This window comes from Cibotium barometz, chromosome 41 (assembly GCF_041138505.1).
Source record: "Cibotium barometz isolate CiBa-2024 chromosome 41, ASM4113850v1, whole genome shotgun sequence".
Taxonomy (NCBI): domain Eukaryota; kingdom Viridiplantae; phylum Streptophyta; class Polypodiopsida; order Cyatheales; family Cibotiaceae; genus Cibotium; species Cibotium barometz.
In genome coordinates, this window is record NC_141086.1 from 39016008 (window position 1) to 39036907 (window position 20900).

A 20900-nucleotide genomic window follows, 5' to 3' on the forward strand; every position below is an offset into this window, starting at 1 on the left:
TAGCATGCTTTCAATATTTAGGAATTTTTCGATCAGTATGACCATGCTGAAGATAGTCCACAATATACTTACTCCAACTTGGTGTAGTTGAAATTTGGAATAATGTGACATTATGAATTGGTTGTTGAATTTGACATGAAGCACAGTTATGAACAAATTTTTCAGCATCCGCATGCATGGTAGGCCACCATTGCCCATCCTGAGTTATACGTCGCACACAAGTAGTAGCTGATGCATGGATTCCACCAATACCCTCATGTGCCCATTCCAAGATCTCCTCATATTGGTCAGGGTTAGGTATAAGCGGCAACACTCCATCATTACCCTGACGATATAATCTCCCTGAGATTAACTTGAATGGTCGCCATAGGTCCACATTATTAGGACCCGCTAGTTGTATCTGCCCACTTGTCAAAATTTCTAAGATGGGTTCAGACCATTTAGGAGCTGTCTCTACAAGGAAAAGTGTTGAATCTAGCATATCATCATCCACACCCACAGGAGCTTCTCCAGAGGTGATTCGAGACAAATGATCTGCCCTAAGATGAGTTGTTCCTTTTCGGACTGCCACTTCAAAATCAAACTCAAGAAGGATGACAAACCACCTCACAATCCTTCCAGTTGCACAAGGCTTATTCACCAAATATAGCAGTGCTTCATGGTCCACAAAAAATATAAATTTGTTTGCCAAAAGGTAATGGTGAAACTTTTTCAGTGCATATATCATGGACAAACCTTCTCTTTCTGTTGTGGTATAATTCTTCTCAGCATTGTTCAACTGTCGACTAGCATATGAGATTGGGAAATCCTTATTATGTTCTCCCGATTGAGCCAAAATACATCCAATTGCAAAGTTTGAAGCATCAATATGGACATGAAAGATTTGGTTCCAATCCGGTGCCCGTAAGATGGGTGCAGACACTAATGCTTGCTTCAACTTTTCAAAGGATTCCTCACACTCGTCAGTCCAATTAAACTTTACAAGAAGAGCATATAATGGTCTGGCTAGGACAGCGTACATGTAGATGAATCGACGATACTAGCCACAATGTCCCATGAATATTTGTACCCCTTTAGGGTTGATAGGCCAAGGTAATGAGACAATGACATCAATTTTATCCATATCTGTTGAAATACCATTGCGAGAAACAATATGGCCCAAAATCTTCCCTTGTCTTACCACCATGAATTTGCACTTGTCAGGATTCAAGCATATACGATAAACTTGACACTTTTGAAACACAAGTCTGAGGTGTTCTATATGATCATCATGCTCTTGTGAGTGAACACATAAATCATCCATGAATATCTCAAGAAATAGCCTAAGGTACTCCTTGAATACATGACTCATTAACCGGTTGAAAGGTTGTAGGTGCATTTGTTAGACCAAATGGCATAACACGATAGGCAAAGATGCCATCTTCTGTAGCAAAGGTTGTCTTGTGTTGATCCTTTGGATCAATTGACACTTGATTGTAACCACAGAATCCATCTAAGAACCTATATGCCTTTTTCCCTGCAGCACATTCCAAAACATGATCCATGATTGGAAGTGGGTAATGATCACGTACAGTAGCTACATTTACCTTCTTGAGGTTTACACATACTCGAAGTTTTCCATTTTTCTTGGGCACCACTACAATAGGGGAGACCCATTCAGTGTGTTCAATCTCATAGATAAATTTTACCTCTAAGAGCTTGTCTATTTCTTCTTTTATCTTTCATGCAAAATTCTCATTGTAAGTATAAGGACGTTGCTTGGAAGGCTTTGCATCCTCTCGCAATGGAATTGTATGCTGACATATGCTTGGATCAACTCCTTTGAGGTCTTTAGAACTTCAAGCAAAAACATCGCGATACTCCTTTATTGTTTGAATTAATAACTTCTCCTAGTCTGTGGCAATCCACACATAGCGAGGCTCTTTTCCTGGCTCAGCGATATCAATTTTTTTTGCATCTTCTGGACCATCATATGAAACCCCTGGCATGCTTGGCTTTTGTCGCATGGGCTGTTGAAGAACAATCTTCCGATCTTGAAGAGTGTACTGTGTGAAGTTGGGGGGAACATTGAGACCTTGTTCTTGTCCACTTGAGTCATCACTAATTGAAGACCATGCGGTTTTGAGCTCTCCTTTGCAATCTTGCATAAGAGTTTTTTATTCAACCTTTATCTTTGCACTTTCGACACTCTCTTTTGAATCGGTTTGAGACTTGAGTTTTTGTTTTGGTCTCTGTTTTTTTACGATTTTTGCTAACATTTTTTAGCTTTTCTCTTGGTTAGAATCCATCTGATCGTTCTACTTGGTCTTTGATACTATCTTGTGCTTGGACATAGTATAGATATCCATTCTTTCCTGAGAAGTGAGGTGGTGGTCGAGAGTGTTCATTCTTAAACTCCTCGTTTTCTTTTTGTATTCTCTCACGTCATTCCCTCTCATCTTGTTTACGGATTCTCTTATGGCTCTTACAACATTTACGTTTGGGTCGACTTCGAGGGATCTCTATTTGAACCTCCCTTCCTCTCAAGAGTAGGCGTGCCTTTCCTAACTCTTCCTCGGGGATTATCTCATCATCATCAAAATTAGAGTCCCATCCATCTTCCTTATCAGCATCATTAGCAGATTCAAGTGTTAAATCCTCCACTGAGACTTCCTCTACATGCAGTGCTAGTGCTGTGGATGCATCCCCATAGTACAAATCATCTAGAAGGTCATGTGGTTGTACCATTCGTATAGGAATAATGTCATATCCATCTGAGTCACAAAATTGAATTGGCTTAGGTAAAGCACATGTCGATAATGTTGCAAGGACATGACTCCATTCTAGGGGGTCAATTAAGTGCTCAGGGAAGGGTTGTGGAATGTATGCCTCATCTGATACACTTCGATTACCCTTAAGTCTGTGTTGAAATCCTTACATGAGGCTCCACACATCCACAAATCTTCTCGCCCATCTGACAATGTAACTCTTGAGCCCTGAGATGAAGCAGAATCAAACTCATCTATTGGAGACCGCATTACATCACGATATGAGTGATTCTTTAGGTTGACCCTTGTGATGACAGAATCATGTCGGAGGTACAAATAATTGTATCCCCAATCTTGAATCATTTGAAATTGTCGCATGAATGGTCTACCCAATATCACTTCATAGTTTGGATGCTTTCCAAAATCCACTACTGCAAATGTGTGCTCATATTCAATCCCACATGTGGTGACCAATATGTTCTCTAGCAGCCCAATGGGATGTTCTAAGCTTCCATCTGCTAGCTGCAAGTGCATCCTTGTACTCCTAATAGCTGGTTTGCCCCACTTTTCCCAAATGGACCTTGTCACAATGCCCACTCCTGCACCACTATCAAGTATTGCAGTTGAAGCTACTTTTTGCACTTCTAATGGGAGGGTAGCATTTCCTTGATCGTCCTCACAAAATTTTTCAACTTTGTTGATAGGAACTGGCATAACATGCTTTGTCTCAGGGTGTATAGTACATTGATGGTGACCCTTTTGTAGCAATACCTGCTGTGACAAACATGTGGCAATATCATTCCACAACTCTGGTCGAAGCTTTATTAAATCAAGAAAAGGTAAGGTACAAGCCATTGGTGCTGACAAAATAGCTTGCACGATACCCATATCCATCTCCTTTGTCAACCTTCTATGCATGGAGGGTATCCTCAAGGTTTGAGAACAGTTCTCATATTCTCCCAAATAAGATGGTAAGGTTTTCATTGTATGCTTACTTCTAGGAGAAACAATTGTTTGAACTTCCTCCTCGATGCTTGGGCGTCTAAAGTTGTATTCTGTGCCCCTGGTAAAATCCACTTCAGAGAATGGAGGTGAAATAATAGAGGACATATTCTCATTAACTTTCTCATGAACTGCTGTCCACATCTCATTTGCCATGTCCTCGTTAGCATCAATAACTTCATCATTGCATGGGAAGGCAAGACTAGGTGGTGGCAGAATGCCTTCTTTCAATGGGGTGTCAATTGGTGCAGACTTCTCGCTATGAGCTTGTGAGATCAGCTCACTTTTCATTTCCCAACTTGATGACACTTCTGATATGGTTTCTAACATTGGCTTAAGAGAGGTGGGGCCCCAAGGGATTGGTGGAGGTGGGCCCTCAAGCATTGATTGAGCTTCCCTAATGAGTTGCTGATGTACAGCTAGATTGATCTTCTCCTCACTCACGAGGGTTTGGGTATTCTTGAAGCTTCTTGGGTAGCTCAGATAAAGCTGCAATGCGACTTCTATGAGCATCAATGATGGCATCTAGAGTCTCGTTCACCTTATCCACAAAAACAGAACCCCCTGAACTATCCTCGGTTGTACTAGCCTCATCTTGTTTAGCACTAGGCCCAGGCTGAGGTTGATGCTCCTCATGCACTTCTTGGGATGTAAAAGCTTGATCCTTCATGTTTTGTTTAGAGACTTCTTGAGAACTAGAGGATGCACTCTTAGTTTGCTTGTTGCGGTTCTTTTTCCTTCTAGTGGTCCTTTTTCTATTGGAATGTAGGGTCTTGTCCACTAGATTTGCCTTTGCATCCCTAGTTCGAGGTGTCTCATCAGTCTGCATTTCAGCATTTCGTGTCTGTGATCTAGTCATGACTCTAAGTGTGGCACGACATCCTCATTCTCTGATGAAGGTGGCGATGGAACTGCCTCTACAAAGTTGAGTGAGACCTTTGGTTGAGAGGTGCCTTCCTCATGTGGTTTCAGCAAACAATCCTTTGGAAAGTGTTCTACATGTGCAACACCCTAGACAATATCTTTCAATTGGTGGAAACTGTGGTACTGTTGTATTGGATCGAGCTGCTTGCCTTGAGTGATTTGGACAATCACGAGCCCAATGGGGTTCTCCGCACTCATAACAGGGGCCCATTCGTTTGGCTTCTACTTTCCTTTGCTGCCATTGACCTGAGGGGCCTGGAGTCCTAGGTTGGTAGCCGCCTAGCAACATCAAAGAATTTTGTTCCCCCAGTGCTTGGCTTGGATATGCGGGACTTTCAAAGAGATTTTCCTTGGATGAATATGATGCATATTCCTCCTCCACATAGCTTGGGTTTACCAAGTCTCTACACATATTTGAATTGTCATAGTCAACAAACCTCACAGGAGCAGTCCCAGGAGCAGGAGGTTGAGCTCCAAGTACAGGTCGTCCTTGCTCTTGTGGTATCGGTGGCTTACGTTCAAAATTAGTATACTGTTGATGCATTTGTGGAGCTGATGCACCCCTTTGCTGCTCGCGCTCTTGTCTTATTCTTGCAATGCGAGTACATTCCTGTGTGGTGTGGGTAAAATTCCAAGCGCAGGCTTGGCACCACTTCTTTGTGGGTTGGTTTGTGACTAGAGGAGAAAAGGTATTACATTCTTCGGTTTTATGGTTACCGCCACATGCTCCACAAAGATGAGGACCTGTAGGTAGTACACCCCTCATTCGCTGCTGTTGTTGTGGCTGCATGGGTGGGCGATAGGTTTGTCCCAATCTCCTTAGTACTAGGTTAGATATCTAGTCTGGATTTACTAGTGCGCTAGACCCTGAACTTTGGTCATCACCCCACTGATCTCTAGGTTGCACCTCAGGGCCACTACCATCTTGGAATTTGAAGTTATCTGTGAAATCCATAGTATCATGGCAACACCCATTGAAATTTTTATGTTTCTTTGCGTAGAGATGTGTGTGTAGTGTTGAATTTTTTAGTCCTTTTAAGAAGAGAGAAATTAATCAACTCTGGGTGGGCTTCTCATCTTCTAGGCAATGTTTAATGTATTGCTTCATCCTATTTACACAGTCTCTAACACTCTCAGTCTCGCCTTGCTTGAAAGAGTAGATGTTTGCTACTACTGTGTCATGCTGAATCCCCATCAAGGAAAAAGAAGCAATGAATCTCTCTTTCAAAACTCGTAAAGAAGATTTGTCTGAAGCCTCTAGTGCCTGAAACCAAGCAATGGCCTTTCCCTCAAGAGTGAGCCCAAATCCTTCAATTTGCGTATGCTTGTCAGTCACTTGCTTAGCTCGAACTGCTTGCCTAAATGCTGCTACATGGTCATATGGATCTCCCGACCCTTCGTACTTCTTTACCAGTTTCTGAAGAGTTGATGGCCTTACTCATCTTGAATACTCATCATCAGGCCTACGGCCTCTCACTACCAGTGGTTCCTCTCTTTGGTAAGGTGGTCCATATGCATCCCGAATTGGTGTGGGTCCCCTATTACCTACCTCACCAACCCTCTCCAAAGATCCTGTTACCCGCATTTCAGGAGGTGCATTTATGGGAGGTTGAGTTGGCTCCCCTACCCTCCGATTGTCATAGTGAGAAAAACGTTGTTGTGGTGTGATCTGTGGTCGCACTTTTGGTGTAGGATAATATCTTGGTGCTAGAGTTGGGCTACTTGCAGTGGTCCACTTTGATGTTGAGGGTCCCTCTCTAGTGAACTCTTGTAGGGGAGGAGCAACAGTTTCTCCAAGAAAGGCTGTCTCTCTCTTGGTTTAGCTGTATTAGTTGAGAACATTTCCATAAATAATGGTTGTCCTCTCCACGCGTGAGCTCACGAATCTCCTTCCAATCTAAGGTTCGGTATTCATTGGCCCATTTATCAACGATTCGGTTCTTGTATCCTGCAAGCTTCTCGACTACCACCACAAGTGTTAGAGGAAGATCTAGCTCTGGCAGTTTAGTTGTGGCATAATATCCTTCTAAAGAGTCCTTATAGATCTCTTGAAGTGGGTCATCCTGAAAGACCTTTGTCACTGGAATTTGTCGTACAAACTCCCATTGGTTCTCAGCCCCCTGATCCATTTTGCTCTTGCCTTTCCTGTCCCTTTCCAAATTTAGATCTACAAAAAGTAAATCATCTATGGATGGCTTTGAGGACTGAGCATTGGATGGTCCAGGCATGTCCAGCTCAATGAGCCAATCATCTCTAGACTCCCTTTCTCCGGAAGGCTTTGATAAATCTAGGAACTCACTCTTAGAGAGCTCTCCTAATTTGTCTACATTCTTTGGATGATAGGTGACTTCGTAGCGAACACCATCTCCACCCATGTACATGTTACCCTGGTCATTGACTAGAGGTGCTCTATTAAGCTCCGAGAAAAAGTCTGCAATCTTAACGAGATACCGTTGTTGTGGATCCCTAAAGATCTCAGCTCCTTGAGAATTCGTGTAGACATATTGAAGTCTCACATTGAGTGGTAACCCCATGGTGTCGGATTCAAATGGATTAAAAGATCTTGTGGGTGTCCTATTTGGGGCTAAGGGTTGACTATTTGATGGCCCTAGATTGTCCATAGACAATGAGCTAGTTGTCTTGGAAAGGGTATCAGATTGGGATTCGACAAAGGTTTCGGTAATATCTGCCAAATTTCCTACCGATTGGGTCCCACTTTCCTGGGTAGGTACTCTAGAAGGTGCCCTAGGCAGTGTCTATATGACGTCCGACCGCAAGTGCATAAGGCCAAATTTTAAGGTTTTTTTTTCAAAAAAATCCAAAAATTTTCAAGTTGGCTCAAACTTTGCCAGAACCCATTTTGAACCCCCTCGAACACATTAGGCAAAAAAAAATAGCGTATTTTTCAGGATCAAAAATCGCCTAAAATTTACTAGTTTCCCATACTGACTCACTATGGGAAAATGGTTCCTGGACCGAAATTTCGACGATGGGTGTTTTCTAACTCCTCTCGAAAAGTTAGATAACCTCCTAATTTTTTACGGCAGAAAATGAAAAATTTTCCAGACTCTTTCTTTTTTTTTTTTGCACTCCCTTGTCCAGTGCGGTGGCGGTCTTTATGGTGCGGTGTGTGGGTCTCTCCACGCGGTGCGGTGCTTGGTCGAGAAGGAAAAAGACATACAAATAGATTTCTTGAGAGCAGATAGTGGGGGGGAGAGTATGTCTCCATCCACCAATGAGTCTAATGATTTCTTGAGAAAGCATAATTTACATGTAAGTACACTCCACAAGAGAATGGTGTTGTGGATAGGAAAATTAGGCATGTTACAAAAGAGGCACTTGCCTTGATGTCTGAAAAGAATAGGCCATATATTTTTTGGCAAAAGCAAGAATTTCTATTTACACTATGAACAGGACCCAGTGTAGTTGTTCATATTCTCGATGATGAAGTGAGAAAAAAGTTAGATTCAAAGGCAGAGAAATGCATCTTCATTGGTTATACTTTGGAGCGAAAATGTTATGGACATTATAACCCTACCACTTGCAAGAGATGCGAGTAAGCAGAGATGTTATCTTTGATGAGATAAGTAGCTAGTATGTAGCACCAGTGAAGGCAACAAAAGATGCCGATGTAGCAAGTAACGATGTTGAGTCACATGTAGAGTGGTAATCATAGGTTCTTAGTGGACTTTGAGAGAGTCCTCTAACAATGGATCTAGTGTTAGTCCATGGTTAGTAGTCCCATGGTCAGGTAGGTTGAGGATAGATGTAGGTAAACATGTATCACATAAAGGGAAGAAAAAGGTAGATCAACCTTCTGTATGTGATACATCAACAGGTCAATCCTATGTGGATTGTAACTTTAGTAGCTCAAAATAGAGCCTTGATGAGAAGCTTGGCATTCTATCAATGGGTTCCTCATGGTGTAAGGAGAACTAGGGCTATTTTGAGGACACTTGGTAGTGATCTAGGTGTATGTAGCTCTTTGAGGATTAGATAACCTATTGACAGGTTCAAATATGATGTATATACAACCCATCATTATTTTACATGGTTAAAGCAATACAAGAGTTGGAGCCCACTTGTTTTGAGAAGTTACTCATAAAGAAATGGGAATATGCCATGAAAGAGAAGATGGCAACATTGGATGCAAATGCAACATGGGAGTTAGTAGCATGCCTAAGGAAAAGAAAGCAAGTGGATGTAAATGGGTGTATAAGTTCAAGCATAGATGGGATAGAATATGCCATGAAAGAGAAGATGGCAACACTGGATGCAAATGCAACATGGGAGTTAGTAGCATGCCTAAGGAAAAGAAAGCAAGTGGATGTAAATGGGTCTATAAGTTCAAGCCTAGATGGGATGGTATAAGGCAAGATTGATTGCCAATTAGTATGCAAAGACCTCTGGCATTGAGTATAGGGATTTCACTGACGTAAACAAAAACATGTGAACATGTTAATAACACAAAAAATCTTGTAATCACATGTTATATTCACAAAGCTTTCACAAGGGCCTAAAAAAATTATCTTTGTTAGGCATAAAAAATCTTCTTAGGTGGCCACTAACCTGCTATTATGTGAAGATGGTAACATGAGAACATGTGAATAGCTTATTCCCATGTGTAGCCAAGCTTTTAAGGGGTTCCCAAATGGCAAGTGACCTATTATTTTGTGAACGGTAACATGAGAACATGTGAATAACTTGTTCACATGTGTTATTATCACAAAAAATCTTGTGATCACGTGAATATTAAATCCCTAATTGAGTATGAGGAGACATTCAACCTAGTTTGCGAGAATGGTAACTGTGAGAGAGCCATAATAGTGAAGGGTTGCTCTTTGCATTATATGGATGTAAATAATGCTTTCTTGCATGATACTTTACAAAAAGAATTAAACATGATGTAGACACCGGGTTATGAGAGTGATATACATAGATTTTGTGTGCAGGTTATGATTTACAAGAAGAAGTAAACATGATTTACAAGAAGAAGAAGTAAACATGATGTAGCCACCAGGTTATGAGAGTGATACAAATAGATTTTGTGTGCATGTTATGAAAAGCCTTATATGACCTGAAGCAAGGACCCAAAGCATGGTTAAAGAAGATTGGGGAGTATTGTGTAACCATTGGATTTGAGACATTCAATGCATATTTTTCACTTTATGTGAAAAAGGAAGATAGAGGGATCATCCCATTAGTCATTTATATGGATGACTTGACTAGTCAATGATACATGATGTGAGGATGCTTTTGAAGAAAAAGTTTGAGATGAAGGATTTGAGTAAGATGCAATATTTCTTGGGTATAGAGGTGGTGAGATAACCTCATGGAATTTTATTGTTATAGAGGCAGTATGGCTTGGACATGTTGTGTCCAAGTATAGTATGATAGCTTGTAAGTCTATTTTAGTGCCAGTGGAGCATAACACAAAGCTTTTCACACATCCAAGTGAGCTTTTAGAGGGCATCTTGATCCACAGGAACATAGGGGGGTAGCTTGATCTACATGAACATGGTCCCTAGGAAGCCACATATGGATGTGGCTAGATGGATTCTCAAGTACATAAAGTCCACATTTTATGATCAAATTTTAAATGAGGCTGGCACAAAGCTACAACTACATGGGTACATAGATGCTAATTGGGCTATTAGTGTCATACAGGAGATTTATGGGTACAAAAATGATGATTGGGATGGCACAAAGATAGAGGTACATGGATGTTCATTAGGCAAGTGGTGTTGTATAGGAGATCTAGTAGTAGTTTTATGTTTTCTTTTGGGAGTGCCATTGTGAGTTAGAGTGGAGAAAAAACTGAAAATTTCCTTGTTGCATATAGAGCATAGGGGCGCTTTGTGAGGTAGCTTGGTTTCAGAAGCTCATTGGTAAGGATGAGCAAGTGGTGGATAGGGCCATTGCCATTTATTATGACAACATGAGTATCATCTAGTAACGAAATATAACATGGTGAAATGAACCACATTGAGGTGCATTATTATCACTTTTTGAGGGATAAGGTTCTAGAAGGTGATTGGCCTAGTAGTGTTGCAGATAGGAGATCTACTAGCAGCTTTATGTTTTCTTTTAGGAGTGCTACTATGAGTTGGAGAAACCCGACAGTAGCCTTGTCAAGTATAGAGGTAGAGTGTTGTAAGATCCCTGTTCCCACCGAGCAACAGTTTCGGGGTACTAGCAGTGGAAGTAGCACTTCTCGCGTGGGACAGGGTCCCACATTCGGGGCCTCATCCACGGATATCCGGACAAAAGACTAATCCGTCGGTTTTTCCAAAACCGAACCCGGAAAAACTTTCCTTATCCGGAAAGCATGGGCGATTCCACCAGGATAACTCTTTACTCTAACGTAGTCAAGATCATTACTGATCAAACTGATCTGACTGCACCTTTAACGGTACTTGGTCAAATCAAGGAAGAAACTTGCACTTGGATCATTGGGATCAACGCTTTTTTCCCCATCAAGAGGCACAGCCGTTGATTCCTATCCATAGAACAATTTCTATCCAGGATTTACTTCATCTATCGTAATAATAGAAATTAAATCTCGATTTACGGATCCATCAGTCCAGCCTAACCCCATCCAGTCCCATGGGTTAGCCAACTGCCCAACCACTGTAGTGATGGGATCCAATTAAGGATTTGGTTAGGTTTTGTCCCGGGTACCAAGGAAAAGAGTTCCAAGGCCCCCTAGCTGGAAGTTCATGCAAACATAAAACTAGTCACACCACTTACACACCCAATATGAAATTGCCTTTTTCTTAGCATCAACTAGCTTTAAAACAATCCTTTAATAAAACCATTATGTCACTGACGACAATCCTCAAAGTCTCTGGTTGAATCCTTATTTCCAGTCATTCTTTCATCGGTGTACTTATGGCATCATTGGCAACCAGAACGCTCACCACCTGTTCTCTCAGGGACCTTTTCCATAGTTCCTAGCTCATAGTAACCGGCAATATATTCATATAATAGAATGGAATCTCCGTGGAAGATCAGCTAGATCAACCCACAGATCCATATAAAAGAGCCATGGACTCATCCGTTGAGGACCAGCAAGGTCAATCAACTAGATCCATGCCCGGTTTCAGAAAACAACTCTTACTCCTTGTTCCAATATCTTCCACGACGCACGTGTGGGTATCTTCGGCGACCCAGAGCCCGAGCACCGTATGGTCAGCACCCTCTAGGATCCTTCGCAGGTGACCTAGCGCTTCACTCCTAGGCCGCTTCCTTGGTCCCTCATCCACCGTACCGGAAGCTCACCATTTAAATCGAACCGAGGCTGGTCAAGACCTCGATCGACCTTGCTACGCGAGACGTCCTCCATTGACTCTCCGTCAGCAGTTGCAACTTTATCAGTTCGATCTTCATGACCTTAATCCTCAAGACAGTCAAAATGCTTCTCCAGCATTCTTGACATAAAACAGTCATTTACAAACAGTCACAATATACAGTTTCTATAACGAACTCTTGTCTTTCCATATTATCCACTCTCGAACCACATTACTTATTCCACATTCCATTCAATGTGTACTCGTTCTCATCCATTCACTCATATAGACTACACATTATCTCACATACACCTTCATATTCATTATTCTACATACATATCCATGTTCGTACGTCCACATCATACATCCAATTTCACATTCATACATACGCATCTACATGCATACATCCACATCCACATTCATACATCCATACCTCCATTTCCACATCCACACATCCACATTCATATTCATACATCCACATTCACATGCATACATCCATTTTTACATCCTCATTCATACATCCACATTCACATACATACATCCACATCCGTATCTACATCCATACATCCACATCCACCTCTTCATTCACATTCACATCTATACATCCACATTTACATACATACATCCACATCTACATACATACATCCATACATCCACATCTACATACATACATCCATTTTCACATCCTCATTCATACATACACATCCACATACATACATACACATCCGTATCTACATCCATACATCCACATCCACATCAACATTCACATTCATACATATATATCTACATGTATACATCCACATCATATTCATACAACCATATTACATCCATTCTCGTCCTAACACATTCCATATACATCTTAACACATCCTAACTCATCTTAACACATTCTATCACATCTCATACACATCTTTTTATATCTCATACACCTCTTATCACATCTTATCACATTTCATATCTTTTTTAAGAGAATTCTTATATTTGATATAAGATTTCTCTACACATTTATTTATGCATAAATTCCATTTAAGGAGACTAACACTTTCGAAATTAAAATCAATCTTTTATACATCTTCTTATGCATAAATTCAATTATGATAAAAGTCACACTTTTATAATAAAATAATCAACCTTTATGCATACCTCTATGCATGAAATTCAATATAATAAAAGACACACTTTTATAATAAAATAATCAACTTTTATGCATACCTTTATGCATGACATTCAAATATGATAAAAGTAATACTCTTACAATAAAATAATCAACTTTTATGCATACCTCTATGCATGAAATTCAATTAAGATTCCTCCCCCAGCCTTAGAGGTATACAGGAGTAAGAATCTCCCTTTCTAATCTTATAATTATTCCCTCTCTAAAATAAAAGAAAGATTCTGTTTAAAAAGGAAAGACACTTTCCCCAAAATACCTTCTCAGGAGCCCACCTGTTTTAAGGATTCAGAACGATGAGTTCAGAAGTGAGAACCGATGTTTTGGATACCAAGGTTTTGGTCATCAGGTAAAAAGACTGCCCAACTCCTACCATGGAAAGGGCACAGGGAAGTCTAGAACCCAAATTCAGAGACCAATTCCTTCATACCAATCTAATCAGGGTCCGTCTCGGACAAGATTGCTTAACTCCATTAACTAGGTCCGACCCATTGATTAGGGTCGAGATGACCAGTCAAATGCTTGGCGACTTAGAGCATCAGATGCAAGCAATTCACAAAGATATAAATACTACCTAGGATTGATAGAGACAATATACGGATAAGAAGAGGACAGTCAAAGAAATCAAAGAAGCAGTTATAGTCTTCAATTGAATATGGACCAAAAGAATTTCTTTATCTCTAGGGGAGTATAAGTAGTTATCCCCCAGATATTGCGGACCAAAGGAAGTAAGTGACTTAACCTACGAACTTCTTTTATCTCCTCATCTCAAAGTTCTTAACGCCTTCTATAGAAATATGTGCCAAACCCAAATCATGGAAAGACGGTAAAACTTCAGTGGCAAGATACCGTTAGCTTCTAGGTTACGCTAACTCCTTCCTTTATATAAGTCGTAACTTTTACTTATCGCTCACAGTAATCTTACTTCCATCGATCTCCTTCTTCTTAATCTCCTTCATGGCTTGGCAACAGGAATTAGTTTTATCCATGATGATTTCTCACCTTCAAGATGCAAGAGAGTCTGTGAAGAAAGATTTTATAGAACAGTATGAGCGCTCACTTTTCCCTCACTTGGGAACTTCTGTAGCGCAGACAAAATGGCGGACCTATCAAGACATAACTAGGGTAACACCCTGGGGTCAGCAGCACTTTCGTAACAATGTCCGCTTGGCCATGGTTATTGAAGCTTTGGGTTTGGGTCCCCGATACTACTGCGTCATGAGATCAAGACATCTTGGGTTTTCTGAGCGGGTCTTCTTATTGGCGTGTTTTCTTCCTCATCAGAAGATATGTCTTTACCCCGTTTTTGGCTTGCCTCTCAGAGGTCCTTTTGTTAGAACACCTCATACCACTGAGATAGGTGCGGCAATAACCAATAGAATTATTCCCATAGATGAGTTACCTTATACATGCGCAGCTTGTGAGTGCTGCTTTTGTGATCATATGATGGACGGGCTTATGGAAGTGTAAAGAGTTCTTCTATCTTTACTGTATAAGTTTCGACAATGAATAAAGTTTAAATCTTGTTCTTATCTTGAATCTTGCTCTCTTGAGACTTTTTTAATTGGTGGTTAATCTTAATTAAAAAAATTTCTCTCAGTCTCATACTTGTGCATCTTGCGAAATTACCCCCAGTTTGCGAGATGAGGGCATCTCGCGTTTTTCAAGTGGGAGAGAATGTAAGATTCCTCCCCAGCCTCTCAAAATGTCTAGCATCTTCTCCTATAATCAATCCCTCTTCAGAAATATAAAAGACTTGTTTCTAACTGTTTTAACCTAGAGAGAGAAAATATTCTAGAGAGAGAATATTCAGATTTTGAATATTTTTGGATAGAAAATTATCTCATCTTATTAAAATAAGTTTCCCTGAAACAGAAATTCAAAAAGAACTTTCCAATGTGCAATTGGAATTAATTAGAAATGGGTATAAAGGACCTTAGCCTAAGGGTCTAGATTTTCAGAAATTTTTGGATTATGGTCCAATTAAGGTTCCTATGGGCCAATAGCATCAATCCATGTGTAGGGAGGAGATAAATCCAATTTGTAAAGAAGATACCCAAAAAAATGAGTAAATGCTCACATAAGATGAAGAGTTGAAAATGTACAAGGTTTATTAGTAAAAAACTATGAGCAATATTAAAAATATGACATATGTAAGGAAGGGGAGTTCTTTAAAGGAGGTGCATATTTCACATAAGATGAAGAGTTGAAAATGTACAAGGTTTATTAGTAAAAAACTATGAGCAATATTAAAAATATGACATATGTAAGGAAGGGGAGTTCTTTAAAGGAGGTGCATATTTCACATAAGATGAAGAGTTGAAAATGTACAAGGTTTATTAGTAAAAAACTATGAGCAATATTAAAAATATGAGATATTTTGGGTATAATGATTCCATTTTGACACATATGTAAGGAAGGGGAGTTCTTTAAAGGAGGTGCAAATTTCACATGCTTGAATGAGTTTTAAACTCATAAAAATTGAGATATTTCATCTCTCCTCTCTCCTAATTCAAGTCTAGTTCCAAAAAGTTAGCTTAACTGACCTAAAAATGGTCAAAAATTGACCAAACTGATTTGGAAAATTCTAGAATCAGTTTGTTTGGTTAGGAGCTCAATTTTTTCTATAAATAGAAGCCTCCCCCTTGTTGAAAAATATATAGTGTTTATGCATCGTTACTCTACTCCACCTAAGCCAAGAACTATGAATTCATTAATAATTCACTAGTTTTTGGAGCTTCCCTCTTTCTTCAATCCCCATTGGTGGCTCCATCAACATACTTAACCAATTGATTGGTTGGGGGCCTCTACCGTGAACAAAGAATCAAGCAATTTGTAAGGTAATTAGTGAATATTAATCTTTTCTATAATTTCTCAATGTTTCTCTCTTCTCAATCCCTCTCAAGCTTGAGAAGCTTAATTCGTATGGTTTTTTTTGAATGCTATTGAAGTGAATTGATGAATGTTAGTGAAGAGTTACATAATTTAATAAATTCTATTGAAGTTAATTTCCATTTATGTTTAAATTCTAATGGTTTTTATGTAATTTCTCTCTCTCACTCAAGAAATGGTCATACTCATGACCCATTCTCAATCCAAATCAAGCTTTTCCTTAACCCAAGATTAAGCTATGCTTGAGGCCAAATTAATGGCTTTTTTCTATGCTTTTAGTTTATGTATATTGATGATTCAATCCATTATGGATTAATGATCCAATTAGAGATCATTTTAATTATTTTCTTGATGATAAGCTTTATCCCTTAGAAAAATTGAGATTTATCAGTCATAGCAGCGGAGCTATGGCAAAATTTTTATAAAAATTATGCATAAATTAATTTCATTCAAAGCATAAAAAGAGGACTTCCTACCATATTCTAGGAATTATCATCCTAGATTAATTGAAAGAATTTCCTTATAATCATGGAGAAATTGAATTTTAATATCATGCATAAAGGATAAGTTTTTATATCAAAAGTGTTATTTTTACCATTTTTATTTCATGCATAGAAGTATGCATAATGGATAAATTTTTATATCAAAAGTGTTACTTTTACCATTTTTATTTTCATGCATAGAAGTATGCATAATGGATAAATTTTTATATCAAAAGTGTTATTTTTATTATTTTTATTTTCATGCATAGAAGTATGCATAATGGATAAATTTTTATATCAAAAGTGTTATTTTTATTATTTTTATTTTCATGCATAGAAGTATGCATAATGGAAAAAATTTTATATCAAAAGTGTTATTTTTATTATTTTTATTTTCATGCATAGAAGTATGCATAATGGATAAATTTTTATATCAAAAGTGTTATTTTTATTATTTTTATTTTCATGCATAGAAGTATGCATAATGGATAAATTTTTATATCAAAAGTGTTACTTTTATCATTTTTATTTTCATGCATAGAAGTATGCATAATGGATAAATTTTTATATCAAAAGTGTTACTTTTACCATTTTTATTTTCATGCATAGAAGTATGCATAATGGATAAATTTTTATATCAAAAGTGTTATTTTTATCAATTTTTATTTTCATGCATAGAAGTATGCATAAAGTATAAATTTTCATGCATAGAGCCCGAGCACCGTATGGTCAGCACCCTCTAGGATCCTTCGCAGGTGACCTAGCGCTTCACTCATAGGCCGCTTCCTTGGTCCCTCATCCACCGTACCGGAAGCTCACCATTTAAATCGAACCGAGGCTGGTCAAGACCTCGATCGACCTTGCTACGCGAGACGTCCTCCATTGACTCTCCGTCAGCAGTTGCAACTTTATCAGTTCGGTCTTCATGACCTTAATCCTCAAGACAGTCAAAATGCTTCTCCAGCATTCTTGACATAAAACAGTCATTTACAGACAGTCACAAAATATAGTTTCTATAACGAACTCTTGTCTTTCCATATTATCCACTCTCGAACCACATTACTTATTCCACATTCCATTCAATGTGTACTCGTTCTCATCCATTCACTCATATAGACTACACATTATCTCACATACACCTTCATATTCATTATTCTACATACATATCCATGTTCGTACGTCCACATCATACATCCAATTTCACATTCATACATACGCATCTACATGCATACATCCACATCCACATTCATACATCCATACCTCCATTTCCACATCCACACATCCACATTCATATTCATACATCCACATTCACATGCATACATCCATTTTTACATCCTCATTCATACATCCACATTCACATACATACATCCACATCCGTATCTACATCCATACATCCACATCCACCTCTTCATTCACATTCACATCTATACATCCACATTTACATACATACATCCACATCTACATACATACATCCATACATCCACATCTACATACATACATCCATTTTCACATCCTCATTCATACATACATATCCACGTACATACATACACATCCGTATCTACATCCATACATCCACATCCACATCAACATTCACATTCATACATATATATCTACATGTATACATCCACATCATATTCATACAACCATATTACATCCATTCTCGTCCTAACACATCCCATATACATCTTAACACATCCTAACTCATCTTAACACATTCTGTCACATCTCATACACATCTTATCACATCTTTTTATATCTCATACACCTCTTATCACATCCTATCACTTTCCATATGCATCTTGTCAAATCTTATCACATCTCATACACCTCTTATCACATCTTATCACATTTCATATCTTTTTTAAGAGAATTCTTATATTTGATATAAGATTTCTCTACACATTTATTTATGCATAAATTCCATTTAAGGAGACTAACACTTTCGAAATTAAAATCAATCTTTTATACATCTTCTTATGCATAAATTCAATTATGATAAAAGTCACACTTTTATAATAAAATAATCAACCTTTATGTATACCTCTATGCATGAAATTCAATATAATAAAAGACACACTTTTATAATAAAATAATCAACTTTTATGCATACCTTTATGCATGAAATTCAAATATGATAAAAGTAATACTCTTACAATAAAATAATCAACTTTTATGCATATCTCTATGCATGAAATTCAATTATGATAAAAGTCACACTTTTGATATAAAAATTTATCCTTTATGCATACTTCTATGCATGAAAATAAAATGATAAAAATAACACTTTTGATATAAAAATTTATCCTTTATGCATACTTCTATGCATGAAAATAAAAATTGATAAAAATAACACTTTTGATATAAAAATTTATCCATTATGCATACTTCTATGCATGAAAATAAAAATGGTAAAAGTAACACTTTTGATATAAAAATTTATCCATTATGCATACTTCTATGCATGAAAATAAAAATGATAAAAGTAACACTTTTGATATAAAAATTTATCCATTATGTATACTTCTATGCATGAAAATAAAAATAATAAAAATAACACTTTTGATATAAAAATTTATCCATTATGCATACTTCTATGCATGAAAATAAAAATAATAAAAATAACACTTTTGATATAAAAATTTTTCCATTATGCATACTTCTATGCATGAAAATAAAAATAATAAAAATAACACTTTTGATATAAAAATTTATCCATTATGCATTCTTCTATGCATGAAAATAAAAATAATAAAAATAACACTTTTGATATAAAAATTTATCCATTATGCATACTTCTATGCATGAAAATAAAAATGGTAAAAGTAACACTTTTGATATAAAAATTTATCCATTATGCATACTTCTATGCATGAAATAAAAATGGTAAAAATAACACTTTTGATATAAAAACTTATCCTTTATGCATGATATTAAAATTCAATTTCTCCATGATTATAAGAAAATTCTTTCAATTAATCTAGGATGATAATTCCTAGAATATGGTGGGAAGTCCTCTTTTTATGCTTTGAATGAAATTAATTTATGCATAATTTTTATAAAAATTTTACCATAGCTCCGCTGCTATGACTGATAAATCTCAATTTTTCTAAGGGATAAAGCTTATCATTAAGAAAATAATTAAAATGATCTCTAATTGGATCATTAATCCATAATGGATTGAATCATCAATATACATAAACTAAAAGCATAGAAAAAAGCCATTAATTTGGCCTCAAGCATAGCTTAATCTTGGGTTAAGGAAAAGCTTTATGAAAAGCTTGATTTGGATTGAGAATGGGTCATGAGTATGACCATTTCTTGAGTGAGAGAGAGAAATTACATAAAAACCACTAGAATTTAAACATAAATGGAAATTAACTTCAATAGCATTTATTAAATTATGTAACTCTTCACTAACATTCATCAATTCACTTCAATAGCATTCAAAAAAAACCATACGAATTAAGCTTCTCAAGCTTGAGAGGGGTTGAGAAGAGAGAAACATTGAGAAATTATAGAAAAGATTAATATTCACTAATTACCTTACAAATTGCTTGATTCTTTGTTCACGGTAGAGGCCCCCAACCAATCAATTGGTTAAGTATGTTGATGGAGCCACCAATGGGGATTGAAGAAAGAGGGAAGCTCCAAAAACTAGTGAATTATTAATGAATTCATAGTTCTTGGCTTAGGTGGAGTAGAGTAACGATGCATAAATACTATATATTTTTCAACAAGGGGGAGGCTTCTATTTATAGAAAAAATTGAGCTCCTAACCAAACAAACTGATTCTAGAATTTTCCAAATTAGTTTGGTCAATTTTTGACCATTTTTAGGTCAGTTAAGCTAACTTTTTGGAACTAGACTTGAATTAGGAGAGAGGAGAGATGAAATATCTCAATTTTTATGAGTTTAAAACTCATTCAAGCATGTGAAATTTGCACCTCCTTTAAAGAACTCCCCTTCCTTACATATGTGTCAAAATGGAATCATTATACCCAAAATATCTCATATTTTTAATATTGCTCATAGTTTTTTACTAATAAACCTTGTACATTTTCAACTCTTCATCTTATGTGAAATATGCACCTCCTTTAAAGAACTCCCCTTCCTTACATATGTCATATTTTTAATATTGCTCATAGTTTTTTACTAATAAACCTTGTACATTTTCAACTCTTCATCTTATGTGAGCATTTACTCATTTTTTTGGGTATCTTCTTTACAAATTGGATTTATCTCCTCCCTACACATGGATTGATGCTATTGGCCCATAGGAACCTTAATTGGACCATAATCCAAAAATTTCTGAAAATCTAGACCCTTAGGCTAAGGTCCTTTATACCCATTTCTAATTAATTCCAATTGCACATTGGAAAGTTAATCTTTTTGAA